The 17,372-nt window shown below is 37.5% G+C and overlaps 1 protein-coding gene and 1 pseudogene across 5 annotated transcripts in view; one reads left to right on the top strand and one right to left on the bottom strand.

The window, feature by feature from the left end:
• PCDH17 (protocadherin 17) overlaps positions 1–17,372 on the top strand; it is a 100,192-nt gene that overhangs the window by 63,393 nt on the left and 19,427 nt on the right. The window lies entirely within an intron of this gene.
• On the bottom strand, positions 13,594–17,151 carry LOC307104581 (small ribosomal subunit protein eS6-like; annotated as a pseudogene). The gene has a single exon. The product of its transcript is annotated as a small ribosomal subunit protein eS6-like (transcript).

The raw sequence follows: 17,372 nt of genomic DNA, 5'->3' as shown, positions 1-17,372 counted from the left end.
TTGTTTTGTTTTATTTTGCCGAAAACCAAAAATACAGTTGTAGTATAAGGTGTATAATCGTTCCATTTTCATAGAGTCTATTTTTTCCCCCACTCCTCAGAGAGACCTTATGTAGGCCATTGCCAGATGTATCATTCTAGAGTATATTAATCAAGGATCCGAATCAGGATGGCAACTCCTGTGTGTCCAAGGAGCTGGGTCAGGATGTTTCTACAATTCCCTTATGAGATATAGAAAGATATTGGTCTTTTGTGCTATATAGATTTTAGTGTTTTGTGTTTTATTAACCACTAGATTGCTGCTCAGTGTATCTGATAAGTAGGACACACTTTTGTTCCAGAAAGTGAAAGTCTCATTGTCCAATTTAATATAATTTTGAGAAAAGATTCCCACAGCCTCAAGAAATGAAATCAACTATGTTTTTCCTTTTCCAATAAATTAAAACGAGGTGTATGGAGAAGAAGAGAAAGTTGAGTTGCATTTTCTCTGTTGTAGAGTATCTGGTATAAAATAATGGCTCCAATTATATTGATAATTTACATGTTAAAGAAATCAAGTATTTTTTTCAAAAAGGAGGGACATGGTCACATTTAGTTTGCTTGTAAATGACTGCTGCTTATTTAGCAATAGCCTTGGTTTTGAGGTGCTGTCAGAAATAAGGCTTTCATATAAAAACATACAATATAAAATTGCTATTACAAATTAGGAAAGATGCAAGTGGGAAGGAGGGAGGCAGGGGAAGGAAGGGAAACATGATTTCTAAAGGTAAATTATGTCTTCAGGAGATATGGTATTTATTCATTTATTTCAATGGAAACAAACTTATTTTTAAATTATAGTTTTGTGATTGACATATTTCCCTCCCAAATCTAAGCTTTTCTGAAGTACTAAGTTAATTATGGATAGAAAAATTGGGCCATATTTTATCATGGCTGGTATGGTGGAATATCAATCTGCTATTTACCATGTCCCTATTTTGTGTCAACTCTTTACAGCTATCATCAGTGTCTTAAAAGAAAATCATGCAATTTAGATGTTATTACTAAAAACTAGGTTATTGCTCAGCAAGTATTCTTATATTTTAAGCCAGTCAATGTATTTTGTTTCATATAGAAGTAGACAATGAGGCCGAAAACCGAGATTCTAGTTTATTTTTGCCACTTGTCCCTTTAACTCTGTATTTTAGTATACTCTTGAAATCCAAAACTGATAACAATTTACATATAAATTCCACCTTCTTTAGAAATAAAGTGCAAGTGTATTGATACATGTGAGCAAAATGTGTAAACTTCATAACTCTATATGTATATATTATTATAACCGTTGTTCTGAATAAGAAATAGGAATAGATGGTTGATTTTTATATTTTATTTTAAACTATTACTTTGATTTTTAAAGCCAATTTCTTTTAACTTTCAACAAACAATATTTTATGAAAATATTATGAGTCTAAAATACAAAAAGAAAATTGTAGATGGTATAAAATTATTTAAATCAGTTTTAGACAGTCAAATTTTTCTTATTTTATAAATCTTCAAAAAGTGGATTTACAATTTCATATAAAATAATAGTATTTAGTCCAAACATGTTAAGAAAAAGCACACATTAAATTAATAGAGACACTTATTAAAATAGGTTACCAGTAGAAGATATCAGTTACATCAAATAGATTCATTTAATGAAGAAAAAGACAAATATATACATTTTTTTGCAAACAAAAAAATTAGGAAAATAATGGATTGTTTTTAAATGCCCTAGAATTAATCCTTTGTACTCTATCTTAACCTAGATCTAGCAAAATATTACATATTTCAAAGAATTAATAATGAGATTAAAACTTATTTTTATCCTTTACACTGAATAGAGGAAGTTGGTGGTTCTTTTTTCAAGCAAGGCATGAAATTTCATACCTTTTGAGTAATAACAATAGAAATCAAAAAATAATTATAAATTAAAATTCACAATGTGGAATAAATCATTTTTGCTTCTAAATGGCAGTGAAACTGCTGAAGTTTTATCGGTGTCAGTAGAAGAAGTCAAATATAAAGGTTGGAAGTGCTTCCCTCTACTTAAATTCCTCCCACATCTACTGTTGATTGACACTCTCAGCAAACTGATAATTGCCCACTTGATTTGCTTTAAATAATTGTTAAATTTGGGGATTATTAAGGTAAATTTGAAGAAATTATTAGTAAATACTTTCATCAAGTGGAAACATCTGTTGGGTTTTCTTTTTTTGTCTTCTACCATTTATTTATTTATTTATTTATTTATTTATTTATTTATTTATTATTGAAACTACTTTTTTAGAGGCACCACTTGCTTTTTTATGGTAAGGGGGTCCTGCTTTTAAGGAAACAATCTTTTATTCATTTTGGCATCTGCTTAAATTTTCAGATAACTTTCTCTTCATTGAGCTGCTTGCTCTTGTTTTCATTAAGTGAAAACCCCATGAATTCAGGCTGGCTTTTTACTCTTTTTTAGCCCTTTATGGCTATGCAGAATAGTTCTTATTTATTCATAAAATAAAATGATTATTAGCCATGTTGCATAACAGTGACTTAGCAAATTTCTGCTTGAGTGTTTTGTGCTAGAAATCTATGACTATCTTTATTCTTGAAGAGGTACTAGGTTTTTCTAAACCATCTTTTTAAATTTATGTTAATATGTTTAACTATATAGAACTCATTGAAAAATAGAATGCAGAGATCTTGCCAAATAAGCAAAATAGGGAAAATGATGTTAAGAAGTCAACCGTTTCTCATATCCAACATGAATAGGTTTTAGGATGCCACATTTCTACCAAAAGTGAACTAGAACCACCCATTGTTACCAAATCGTACTGCTTGGATTAAAACAAACAAACAAACAAACAAACAAACAAACAACAGCAATGCCTGTCTCTACATGCTCCATATATAGCATCCAAAGTCAAACATTCTAGAACTTTTTTTTAAAGATTATAGAATAATGATAATGACACAAAACACAGAGTCTATATGTTTAGCATCCTCATCCTACAGCTCAAAGGAAGTGTGATTTCTTTTTAAGGCCATAAAGAAAGTTTGAAATGAGATCAGAAACAAAACAGAACCAAAACTCCAAGTGTGACATGCTTTATGTTAAATAAATTTATATTACCTTTATTATATGAAATCAAATAGATCATAATTTTATATAGGATTTCCACTGTTCTTCCTAATATATTAACATATACTTCAGCCAAAACCGGTTTGGCTCAGTGGATAGAGCGTAGGCCTGCAGACTGGAAGGTCCCAGGTTCGATTCCGGTCAAGGGCATGTACCTTGGTTGCGGGCACATCCCCGGTAGGGGGTGTGCAGGAGGCAGCTGGTTGATGTTTCTCTCTCATCAACGTTTCTAGCTCTCTATCCCTCTCCCTTCCTCTCTGTAGAAAAATCAATAAAAATATGTTAAAATATATATATATATATACTTCAGCATCCCAGATATTCTTCAGTGTCTCCCATGTGTAACTAAGTCATAGCTATGGAGAGTCTGAGTTCAATGAGAGTCACAACCCATAATCTCGATAGAGTAGTCAAATTATATTTTGGTGTAAGAGTGTACAAAGAGATTTCATCAATTAAGATTTTACCTCAAGGTGGTGTATTTTGCAGTGTTATAGGCCTATAAAATATTTTGAGTTCATTGAATTGATTGCATTGTATATATGAATATGGAAAATATATAGAAAGAGGAGGTTTTTTTGTTTTCTTTAGTTTTTATCTTAATAACATCAGATTCTTTATTTGTATGTTTATTTTAAGTACCATTACTGGGAGATACTAATTGGAAGAAGCTTCACTTGTTGACCTGATAGAGAAATTGAGGCATACTTGTATAGAGTCACAGTTCTGAAGGAAAATCAGGGCTCAAATACTAGTCTTCAGTAGATTGTAAAGATCACACTGTTTTTTGTGTGTGTGTTTTTTTAATCTTCCTGAGAAACACAGGCCAATAATAGAATCCAGCCAATTTTTTCTGCTCATGTGACTGAAAGTGCCAAATAGCAGCATACTGTGTTTCACCATTTCAATTACTAATTTGATTATTATCTAGCAAAATGAATTTACTTATTTTACAAAAATTCATTTAATTAGGTGAACCTTCCAAAGATATTCCAAAATATTGTCTCTTATTCTGAAACTTACTCAGCTTTTATTCAGGTAATAGAGACACCATAATCAGAAGCATTGCCTAGCAGAATGGCCTTGCACACTGCCAGAGCCCGCTTTCAGAGCCAAAGAAGTCAAATGAACAGTCACCTTTACAGTCACGTTAGGTAGTGAATATTTATGAGAAAAAAGAAGTGATCTTTGGCACCTTGTGGAAAATCAGAAAATACAAGCTAATCATTTTATGTGAACAACTGAAAGGAAAAAAAATAGAAAAGCCTTGACATATTGCCCCCTCTCCCCCAACTCAGATTCAGTTCTGTGTAAACAGAGCTCCATTTTGACAACTGCTTAGCTCAAGGCACAGATTTGAAGTATTAGAGATAATGGCAGATTTATTGGATTGACTTTTGCCAGTATCTTTCAGTGTCCTAGATAATTACTAGCCATGGTAAATCTGAATGGTTTCTGCTAGTATTATTATAATGTGTGCATTCCCTTGTAGGCATTGATGCTGTTTCAAAGAAGATATTAGGAGGTCTATATTTAGTTACATTTCAATGATTTGTGTTTTTAAAGTATGTGTGTGTGTGAGAGGGAAATATTTCATATCTCTGTTTTTTTTCTTCCCCAAATTAAAAAGAGGGTGAAAGTTCCTTTCTATTAATTTCCTGAATTTTAAGCAAACTATTCTCTCAGCTATCTATCTAATTTTAATTATTGATCTGTCATTCTTTGATTACTCAAGTGAGCACCACCAGAATCCCTTCATTAAATTTATGCATTGTAGTTCCTCTTTCTGTTTTGTATGATTAATTCACACTGTCTCTTTGCATACTTGTATATTCATTCTGAATATAATGTCTTTTATTCTTCTTTTATATTTATGTGTTGTTTTCTACTCGCTGCTTACCTGTTGTCCAGGCATGATTATTAAAGGTGGCCTCTATCATTTAAAAAAAACACACCTTGTTTGGACAATATATTATGTGGTCATCCTGATATGGATGAATACAACTAAATAACATAAAAAGAGAAATATTTAGACACATGTAATGTGGGCAAAGAGCTATACCTGGGATAAGGAGAATCATTTTTGTTTTGCCACTATTCTGAACTTCAATTTTCTAACCTAAAAAATAAAGACTTTCTATTGCATGATCTTTAAACTGTCTCTCAGTCAGAGAAAGATAAATATCACATGATCTCACTCATTTACGGAATATAATGAACAACATAAACTGATGAACAAAAACAGATCCAGAGACAGAGAAGCATCGATCAGACTATCAAACCACAGAGGGAAGGTAGGGGATGGTGGAGGGAAGGGGGAGAGATCAACCAAAGGACTTGTATGCATGCATATAAGCCTAACCAATGGAAACAGACAAAAAGGGGGTGAGGGCATGAGTGAGGGGGGGACCTGGGGGGTAATGGAGGGATAAGGACACATATGTAACACCTCAATCAATAAAGAAATAAAAAAATTTTCTCATCCCCAAAATATAAAGTATCACACATAGTTGCATCTCTTTTGAGATTCAAGCTACACAAAGATTGTGCATGCATATAAACAAGAGTTGCAAGTAAAGATGATTAGATGGATATACTTGATTTAAGAGATGATCTGGATATCTGGATGAATATTTGCTTTCTTTTGTTTAGAGTTAACGTTGCTATTGTCAAAATACTCTTAGAAAATATAAGATAATTAATGAAACTATTATTCATAGTATGACATTGAGTCATATGTACAGAAACCTGAACCTCTAAGAAAACTTCAGGCCAAGCATTTCTGAAAATAGGGTTTTCTCCACAGTGTTCAATTAAGAGTTAAATCAGATGTACTTTTTTGTGCCACCATTTCTTTGAATATGAGTAAACAATATGAAAATTACACATAGAAGGCCAATCTGAAAATAAACCTTTCATTCTTCTCTTCTAGTATTAAGATCTGATGGAAACATTTTAAAAACTGAATTTTGTTTATTAAAAAATCAAATAAAGACAAAACCTTGCATCACTTTTCAGTTTACCTTGTCACAGTTTTGCTTTGTTCTTTGCCTCTGAGATTTTTGTTACATAATTTGTGGAATTGGAGGGTGGCAAAAGAACTTGTACGGTAGACATGGGAATGTGTTCTAATCCTACTTCATTCCTTTTTATTTTTATTTAAAAAAAATGCTTTTAGAGAGAGGGACAGGGAGATAGAGAGAGACATCGATGTGAGGGAGAGACATTGACAAATTGCCTCCCATATGCACTCTGACCAGGGATTAAACCCTAACCTGGGTATGTGCCCTGATTGAGAATGGAACACACAGCCTTTCAGTGTCTGGGAGGACGCTCCAACCAACTGAGCCACCCTGGCCAGGGCCCTAATCTATGTCTGATTTGTGTGGGGGCTAAGTCAGATTCCCTTACCTTTCTGGTATTGCTCAGATTTGCAACGATGGGATCCCTAAACACAGAGAATAATAAATGCGTACTCATGAGTCTTCTAACAACTGCTAAAAATACCCACAATTCGGCTTTCTGTCTTATAATAGTATTTGATTTAACAGAGAAATAATGATTTCAATTATTTTCCATTTAGAAATTTTATTCTTCAGGAAAATGTGTCTTGTCTACTTTTTGTTTTGTGTATATTTAACACTTTCCTGAAAGAGAAACAGATAAATCAACAGCTCTGGAATTTTTATTCAATTTGCTACAAAAAATGCCCCACATGGAAAGAATAGTATATTTATGACCTTTTAACCTAAAATGTAAATTAATACCACCCCCCAAAATTATGTATGGTACTCATTATATGCTTAAGCGTGGGGTGAGAAATGTTATATTGAGCATATTAAAAAGAGCAATGGCAATAACTGTGTTTTGCTCTCTGATGCTAAAACATAGAGTTCCAAAATGAATGGCTTTCACTTGCAAGAGGCTCTGTATGCAAACTGAGTTTGTGTTCAAATTGTATTGTACTTCCTTGACTTGCCATTTCTGCCCTAGCATAACCCATTGGTAACATTCATTCAGTGGTTTTCACAAACTGTTCTAAGTGCTAATTTACATGTCTGTGCTCATTTAATCCTCACAACAGGCCTATGAGGCTATCCCCATTTTTAAGATAAAGAAGTGAAAGATATAGAAGTTAAGCAATTTGACCCAGAACACATGTAGTAGTATTTTGGATCCAACTGTGGAGTTTGCTAATCTCAGTCTCCGTTCTACCGCAATATTCTAAGTGCCCAACATGATTGATATTTGTAGGCATCCTGCTTGAGATATTGAAATTTTAAGCTCCCCAAACAGAACAGATGATTAAAGTAAAAAAAAAAAGTTATGACTGCCCCCTCATTGCCTCCAGTGTGCTCTCAGGCAGTACAATACGCAGCTGCATGTAGCAAGACAGGCAGTGCCTGACTTATGAATGACCCACATCCACAGAACACTGTCCCTTCCTCACTGTCTGACACATCCTGAGCCCCTGCTGCTCACTGTGCCCTGGAAACGTGGGGAAGGAAAGAGCCAGTGGAACCAGGCACAGCGATGGGTGCTGGCAGGCTCCCACATGACACCGGCCTTCCTTTTTCTTCGCAGAAGTGTTTATGTGTGTGTGTGTGTGTGTGCAGGTGCATGTGTGTATTTGTGTGTTCTGCCTTAATTGTGATTTCCCATTAACAGGTTACTTTTATTAAAAGTTCACAAATGAAGCAGTTAACTCATTTTGTAAATGTCTCCATTTTATAAAGATGTGAACTCTTGGGCCAAGAAATTCATTAAAGATTTCATAAAAGATGCCTTATTTTTCTCTGAATTTTGGGAAAATTTGGGGTTTATTACATGAATGTGAATATGATTTAATCGCTTTGCATCCATGCTGTATGCATAACACAATCCGATAAGATCTGCTTGTTTTCTTTTTTTTCTATATACTTTCTATTTTTAAAATTTCTTTATTGATTAATGTGTTACATATGTGTCCTTATTCCCCCATTACCCCCCTCCCACCCCTCACTCATGCTTTCACCCTCCTGGTGTCTGTGTCCATGGGTTATGCTTATATGCATGCATACAAGTCCTTTGGTTGATCTCTCTCCCTTATCCCCACCCTCCCCCACCTTCCCTCTGAGGTTTGATGGTCTGATGGATGTTTCTCTGTCTCTGGATCTGTTTTTGTTCATCAGTTTCTGTTGTTCATTATATTTCATAAAGGAGTGAGATCATGTGATATTTATCTTTCCTGCTTGTTTTCTTGAGGGAGGAAAAGTCTTTAGGTGATTTGGGAGCATAGTGAACTATGGGGGGACGAGAGAGTGTTAAGCACAGGAAATATAAGGAAGGGAGAGCAAAGGAGATGTAGTAAAACAAATTCTTATTTCATATATCCATAGAATCACTTCTGTGTCTGGGAAGGAGGGAGCACTTCCACTATTTTATTGTTCCCTGTTAGTAGGACTTCAAATTAAAGCCAGAGTTAGTATTCTTAGTACTATAGTCAGACACCCTACGAGTTTAGCAGGTTTATCTAAATTAAACTAAGAATCTATTTTACTATGACTTTTTTTTAATTGATTTTTTTAGGGAGGGAGGGAGGAAGGGGGAGAGAGAGAGAGAGCTGTGAGAGAGATACATCAATCGATTGCCTCCTGCAATCACCTTGACTAGGGATTGAACCAGAAATCTAGGTAGGTGCCCCAACTGGGAATTTAACCCATGACCTCCCAGTGCATGGTACAATGCTCCAACTAACTGAGCCACAGCAGCCAGGGCACTATGACTTTTAAAGTAATAAAATGTATTTTGAATGTTCCAAGTCTGAATAATGAATAAACTTACAGGACATAACTCATTGTTTATTGTGGAATATATAAGTTTGGTACTTTTGATTGCATAGACCACTAGTGATATTTGCTGTCTGTCATAAGAATAGTGAGTTATCTTTTTCTTTTACTGTTATTGTTAATGTGTTGAGTTAGGGCATTCACAGAATTTTTTTCAGAAAAAAATTATTTCTGAATTAGTTTGTTTTAATATTCTTAGGTACCTATCCTCTGATTTCAAGACTAAAATGAATGAGAATTCAGCTATATAGGTTTGTAATCTCTAGAAATTTAATAAAAACCCAGCCTATACCTGTCAGTTTGCCATTTTGTTTTGACATTGAAGTAATGTGGATTAAATGATTTCCCTCTTCTCTTTAGCCATTGTCAAGGATAATGATGATGATATGGCTTATTATGTCTCTCTGGCTTTTTGGTAAGCAGTACAGATTACAAAATCTGCTCACTAAAGCAGTCTAGTAGTCGGCAGAAATTTTTGTATAAAACCCAAAGTGTATTGAGCATTTTCGACTTTGATTATAGTTCTGATAATATAAGTCAGTTTTTAGAATCTAACTTTGCATTATTTTTCTGGGTCAGCATAATGGCTGAGAGCTAAATATCAAGAAAAAAAAGTTAATAGCTGTTTCCTATTGTAAAGCCTGGCTCAGTGACTCAAATCCCTAGCAAGAACCCACTGAAACCCAAGATGTAGGCATGGCACTTTGAAGATATTATTTGAAACAAAGTGACAGGGGGTAATTTGCTATGCTACAATAAAGGATGAATTGATTTTTCTTTTCATTTAAAGAAACTGAAATTACTTGATAAAAAGAGTATACTGTGAACAGTATAACAAAATAATAAGAAATATTTTCTTGCATTTGTGTATAAGATCCTGTCAGTTTTTACACGCAAATTTAGTGTGTAAATTGGAGGGATTGATTTTTAGGTTTTCCACTTGCAAAGGACACATGAATACTCAATAAATCACATGTGTATATGTACATGTATATCCACACAGACACAGATGCATGCTTATGTATCCAATTTTGGGGGGATTATTTATTTACTTATTTATTTATTTTATTCTTAAGTAGTTCCAAAACAGGCCAGTTGTGAATTTGACTCAATTTCTTCTTAGATCTACTTGACATTTAATCTTCTCCCTTCCCACGGCACTTATTTTCTTTTATTAAGTAGAGTGTTTTTATTAACTGAACTAGTAGCCCTGCACACAAATCCATGTGCAAGTAGCTTGCTGCCGCTTGCCTCAGCTGGCCACCCGCCCACAGCCGCTGGTAGCTCTCTGCTGCTCTTAGCTCGCTGCCCTGCCCTCCTGTAGCTCTCCCCAGCCCCCCTCATATCTTGCTGCCCCCTCCTGTAGCTCTCTGCCCGCTGCTTGTAGCTCACAGCCCCACCCTCCTGCTGATCCGTGATCCGGTCATTACGTGGTCAGTCATTATGCCTCAAGGCAAAACGGATAATTAGCATATTCCTCTCTTATTATATAGGATGTTTCTACCTCTCTGAAATTCATATGTTGAAAGGCAATCCCCAGTGTGATGGTGTTAGGAGGTGGGGCGTGTGGGAGGTGATAATTGTACATCATAGAAGTGGAGCCCTCAGGCACAGGATTAGTGCCCTTATGGAAGTGGCTCCCTTTTTCCATGTGAAGATACAGGGAAAGGGCTGCCTTTGTGAACCAGGAAGTGGGTCCTCTCCAGACACAGAATCTGTGGGTGCCTCGAGCTTGGACATGTTCTCAGCCTTCAGAATGGTGAGAAATAAAGTTCTGTTGTTTATAAGCACCCAATCTATGGTAGTTTATTATAGCAGCCCAATGGAGCAAGACAAGTGTCTCACAGAAAAAAAGATGATTTAATCTAATCTAATAATAGACAAATATGCAAACTGACCGCACCTTCACTACGCCCAAGCCACGCCCACTAGCCAAGCCACGCCCACCAACCAATCAGGACGAATATGCAAATTATCCCAACAAAGATGGCGGCTAATTTGCATATCGCGACAGCTTAGAAAGAAGCCAAGAGCTGCAGAAGGGAGCAAAGCTGCAGAGAAGCAAGCAAGCCAGGGGGAGGAGAAGGGAGGAGCGGAGGCGGGGCAGGGGGAGAAGGAAGTTGAGCAGGCGGGGCCGGGGGAGAAGGGGCAGGGCCGGGGGAGAAGGGAGGAGCGGAGGTGGGGCCGGGAGAGAAGGAAGGAGAGTGGGCTGGCGGAGAAGGCGGGGCGGGGGAGAAGGGAGGAGCGGAGGCGGGGCCAGGGAAGAAGGAAGGAGAGCGGGCTGGCAGAGAAGTTAGAAAAGCAGAGGGGCTGGCAGAGATCGCGGGGCGGGTGAAAAGGGAGGAGAGCAGGCAGGGTGGGGTAGAGTGCAGCAGGAAACCCTATTGCAGGATTTTTCCTGCAACGGGAACGCTAGTATTAATATAAAGGCCAAAATAACACACAATGTATGTGTGTGTGTACTAAATTAATGTAAAAAAGTAATGCTTTTGGTAATTGTGCATATAATTATTGCTGATGTACAATATATTTTTGGTGAAATTTATTATCATACTTCTTAAGGGAAATATATTTACCTTATTTTTTATTTAAATTAAAAATGTAGCCAAATGTCTCCTACTAAATGTATAAAAAAATGAGTATTTTAATGTTTGTGCATTTATCCCCCTAAACAATGGAAAAATGCATTAATATGTACCTTGATTTTTTTTTTTGGTTGAATCTCTGTGCATTTGAATCATCTCTCCATTTTATCTATAGTAAGTTTCTGGTTAAAAGCATGCATGTAATTTGAAGTCATATTTACAAAAATGGAGATATGTTTTCTCTTTATAAGAGACTATTTTATTGATAATCCAATTACTCGTGCACATATGTACACATACCTACAGACACACATTTTCTTTAATAGCCCACTAGTATATAGGGAATTTTTCTCTTAATCCTTACCTAAGAATATATTTTTATTGATTTGAGAGAAAGAGCAATAGCGAGAGTGAGAGACAGAGAGAGGGAAAGAGAGAGAGAGAGAGAAACATTGATCTGGGATTCAACCCACAATCTAGGTATGTGTCTTGACTGGGAATCGAACCTGCAACCTTTTGCTGTATGGGATGATGCTCCAACCAATTGAACCACCCAATCAGGCTATACATGGAAATTTTAAGTAAGGTTTCTATGCAGATGGCACTAAAAATGTGATTAATATACATAAAATAAAATATAATACAAACTGAAAAGAGAAGTCAATTATCTATACTAATAAAAGGGTAATCTGTTAATTAGACTCAGTTGACCGGCCATCTTCCAGACATCCGACTTCCTTCCGGACAAAGCCATGGTGGTGGGGGCTGAGGCAGAGGCAGTTAGGGGTGATCAGGCAGGCAGGAGAGGGTAGTTGGGGGTGACCAGGCCAGCAGGGAAGGGCAGTTGGGGGCGAAATCAGGCTGGCAGGGGAGGGCAGTTGGGGGTGACCAGGCCGTCAGGGGAAGACAGTTGGGGTCAACCAGGCTGGCAGGGGAGGGTAGTTGGGGGCGAAATCAGGCTGGCAGGAAAGGTCACTAGGTGGTGAGATCAGACCTGTAGGGGAGGGTGTTGGGGGTGAGATCAGGCCGGCAGGGGAGGGCAGTTAGGGGTGCTCAGGCAGGCAGGGGGGCAAGGTACAGGCAATCAGACAGGCAGGCAGAGAGGTTAGGGGCAATCAGGCAGGCAGGCAGAAGGGTTAGGGGCAATCAGGCAGGCATGTAGAGTGGTTAGGAGAGATCAGGCAGGCAGGCCAGTGAGCGGTTAGGAGCCAGTAGTCCCAGATTGCAAGAGGGTTGTCCCCGATGGAGAGGGTGCAGGCTGGGCTGAGGGACCCCCTCCCCCCCATGCACGAATTTCATGCACCGGGCCTCTAGTCATAAAATAAGCACAAGAGCAACTAATTTGCAAGTATTTTAAGAAAATAGTCTCTTTCTAAGTATTTGGTAAGATTTGGAACAATCATATAAACACAATTTTTGTGGGTGATTTTAGTTTTTTGTTTGTTAGTTTGTTCTGATTTATTTATTACTCTTAGAAAATCTCTTTTTAAAAAAAATACATATTTTATTGATTTTGTACAGAGAGGAAGGGAGAAGGATAGAGAGTTAGAAACATTGATGAGAGAGAAATATCGATCAGCTGCCTCCTGCACACCCCCTACTGGGGATGTGCCTGCAACCAAGGTACATGCCCTTGACCGGAATCGAACCTGGGACCCTTCAGTCTGCAGGCCGACACTCTATCCACTGAGCCAAATCGGTCAGGGTAGAAAATCTCATTTTTTACTAGACTCAGACATAGAAGTAGAAGCTCTAGAGGCGTCAGCCTACATCTCTGGGCAATCTGTTTCTGGCGTTTTCTTTGGCCTTCTTCATTCTCTTAGCCACAAGTTTAGAATATTCTGTTGCCTCTTGCTTATTTTTCCTTTCTTTATTTCTTTATTTTTTTTTATTTTTTTATTTTTTTGGTTAACCCTCACCTGGGGATATTTTTCCATTGATTTTTAGAGAGAATGAGCAGAGAGGGAGAAACAGAAAGAGAGAGACAGAGAGAGAGAGAGAGAGAGAGAGAGAGAGAGAGAGAGACATTGATATGAGAGAGACACATTGATTGGTTGCCTGGTGGGGGATTGAGCCTGCAACCTAGGTATATGCCCTTTACTGGAATTGAACCCGGGACCCCTCAGTCCTCAGGTAGATGCTCTATCCACTAAGCCAAACCAGCTAGGGCTTTAATTTTGTTAGTACATTGTTTCTTCAGGGCAATACACCAACATTTGTGTTGCAAGACATGTGGAGCAAGTAACAAAGCGATGAATCTTGGATGCTTTGGTTCTTGGTTTCTTACCTTCTTTGTTTAGAGGCAGACATTTTCTTCTTTAGAATGATTAAAAAGTTTATAGATTCTGCTAGCATTTTGGGGCCCTAGGGGAGGAGACACAGTAGTATCAGTGAGACCAGGAGTATCTTTCTCCCCCATTTTTTACAATGACTAAGTTGAGAACACTGAGAATGACATCCCCAGTGCAACCCTGAACAGATTTTCACTTTCTCTCTCCAGTCTTCTGTGATCCATAACAGAACTGCCCCTTACTCAACAGCAGACAGACATGACCATGGGTCAAGGCATCCTGCTTCATGGGGAAATCATGTTTGTCCTTCCACCACTGGTTAGAACCACATAACTTTTCTGTTCTCCCAGAGTGTCAGCAGCAACTTCTATGGCCTTATGCTTCTCAAACAAAGTTACAAAGGTGGCATTCATCATCCACTTCAATGAGTTTCTGGCAGCCAGTGGTTGGGAAAGAGATGTTTAGCTTCATCCTGAAGCAGCCTACAGCCAGCATGGCAAACTCGCGGCCAGCGGGCCACATGCCTCATGAATTTGACATGCTTGACCTACAACCTTGAAGGCACCACAAAAAAAGAGATCGGTTGAGTTTTACGCTCAGTGGCAGCAGCATCAATTTTACTGGCATGTGTACTTATCTCTTATGCCAAATTTTGTTTATGAGTCAGAATATAGAAGACAACATTTTAATTTAGTCACATTAATCTCGTTTTACTTTCCTAGAATTTACTTTTTAATTTGTCCCATTTTTCACTCAGGACAGTAATGCTTTGCTATCTGGATATTTTCTGTTGTGAAGTTTATTTTTTGACAGTCTGTATTAGATTCCTAGGGCTGCTGTAACAAAATACTACTAAGTGTGTGGCTTAAAATAACAGAAATTTATTCTCTCACAGTTATGGAAACTAAAATCCAAATTCAAGGTATTGGCAGGGCCATGACCTCTCACAGCTCCAGGAATGGATCCTTCATGCCCCTTCCTAGCTTCTGGTGGTTGCTCCTCACCAAACTCTGTGTTCATACGGTGTTCTTGCGTGACTGTCTCTGTCTCTCGTTTACCCTCTTATAAGGACAGCAGTCATTGGGTTAGGACACACGCAACTATTAATTTAAGTAACTTTATCTTAAGTAATTATATCTGCAAAGACCCTATTTTCCAATAAGATCATGGTCTTATTTTCTAGGTGGACATAAATTTTGAGGGAGTTCTATTCAACCCAGTCTACCCTCTGGACCCCCAAACTCATGTCCATCCCACTTACAAAATTCACTCACCCCCTCCCAACATCACCCAAATATCTTAACCCTTTCCAGCATGAAATCTTAAGTCCAAAATCTCATCTAAATAGTAACTTAAAAAGTCCCAAATTTCACCACCTAAATCACGTGTGGTGTGGGTCTCTCCTGGGACAACATTCTGCTCCTTCCACAGACCTATCAAATTACAAAGCAAGTTACCTGTTTCCAAAATACAATGGTGCAACAGGTATAGGATAGATAATTCTCACGGTGAAAGGGAGAAAATGGAAAGAATGCAGGGGTTACTAGTCCAAAGGAAGCTGGCAATGCAGCTGGGCAAATTTCATGAGATTTCAAGGCCTGAGAGTAATGCTAATATTTAAAAAAAATTTTTTTATTGATTTCTGGAGAGAGAGAGAGAAAGGGAGAGGGAGAGAGAAGCATTGATGTGAGAGTGACACACTGATCGCCCCCACCTGAGACTGAACCCACAATCCAGGCATATTCCCCGACCGGGAATCAAACTGGCAACCCCTCTGTGCTCGGGACCATGCCCAACCCACTGAGCCACACTGACCAGGACCTGAGAGTAATTCTTTATGTTTTACCTTTCTCTATTACTTTAAACTCGCTTGTCACTCTGGGGCAGTAACTTGCCTTTCCTGGTTTCTACATCAGTATTCTTGGAGTCATTTGTATTTCATTTTTCCCCATCTCTATTCCTCTCAGTCCATGGTAGCAGTGTTTCTGTTAGTATAAAACTCTTAATAACTTTGTCTTCTGTGGACATTCAGGGAATCCACACCATTAGACAAGAGTATCCTCCCCAGATTCTTCCTCAATGACCCCATTTGTAACCCTGACTTTTCTTGAGCTGGTTGATTGGGCCCTGAGTCGCACGTCTAATCATTATACCAAATGACTGTCCAGCCACACCTTTGTCCTTGTTCCCAGAGCATGATTACTGGATAGACAGAAAAATTTCCAAATCAAGTACTGGTTTCTTTTTGCTTAACAGTTCATTCCTCAATTAATCTCTTTTATCTCACATTTTACGGTAACCAACAAAGAGAAACCCGGCTGCTCATATCACTCTTTTGTTGGAAATTTCTTCAGCTAAATAGTCAAGTTCATTACTGATAAGTTCCACTTCCTGTCCAACAATTTATTTGGCCAAGTTTCCTGCCACTTTATAACAAGGATTGCCTTTCAGTGTCCATTAGCATTTCCGTCTGTGACCTCAGGAGAATCACCTTTAACATTCACATTTCTATCTACATTCTGTTCATGATAATACAGCCATAAATTTATTCTCTAAGACGATAGACACTTTTCTCTACAGCTATTATTCTTTCTGAAATACCAGCCGAATCACCTTTAATGTTCATATTTTTTAATAGTCTACTCAAGGCAATCAAGGCTTTTAAAAATCATGCATCTCAAAACTCTTCCAGCTTATTTCCATTAGCCAATTCCACAGTCAGTGCCATAGTCTTAGGTTTTTGTTGTCATAGCACCTCACTTCCCTTCCAGGTACCACAATCAGTATTGGTTTCCTAGGACTGCCAGAATAAAAAAAACAAAAAAAAACAAAACATAAACTGGGCTGGTGGCTTAAAAGAATAGAAATTTATTCTCTCCCAGTTCTGAAGACCAGAAATACAAGATCCAGGTATCAGCAGGGCCATGGTCTCTGATGGCTCCAGGGAGAATTCTCCCTTGTCCCAGCCAGCAAGCCTAGACAAAGGCTCCAATCTCTACTTTCATTATCATGTGGCTTGCTCCTGGTGTAACTCTTTGTCCCAGTTTATTCTTTTTGTAATGACACCAGATTTTGGATCAGGATCCATTCTAATCCAATATGACATCATCTTAAGTAATTACATCTGCAAGGACCCTATTTTCAAATAAGATCATATTCTTTTGTTACAGGGGATATGACTACTGGGGGAGATAATATACAACCCAGTGCTCAGCCTATACTGTTTTCCATTTATTTATTCTACAACTTGAATGGGATATATTTTTTCTGAATTAAAGGGGTTCTATACCTTATATGACTCTGGTTATATTATCTAATATATATGAGTGTGTGTGTGTGTGTGTATATATATATATATATATATATATATATATATATGATCTAATATATACATATATGTGTGTATATACATATATATGGCATATTTTGAATATATCTAAAATATTTTAGATATTGATTTCTGAATTTGGATTATTATCAAGAGAATGTAAAGTGCCTTTTGCATTGTAAAATGGGCA

The sequence above is a fragment of the Cnephaeus nilssonii genome, assembly GCF_951640355.1.
Source record: "Cnephaeus nilssonii genome assembly, chromosome: 8".
NCBI lineage: Eukaryota > Metazoa > Chordata > Mammalia > Chiroptera > Vespertilionidae > Cnephaeus > Cnephaeus nilssonii.
Note: the sequence above shows the minus strand (reverse complement) of the source record. Positions and strands in the feature narration are given on the sequence as shown.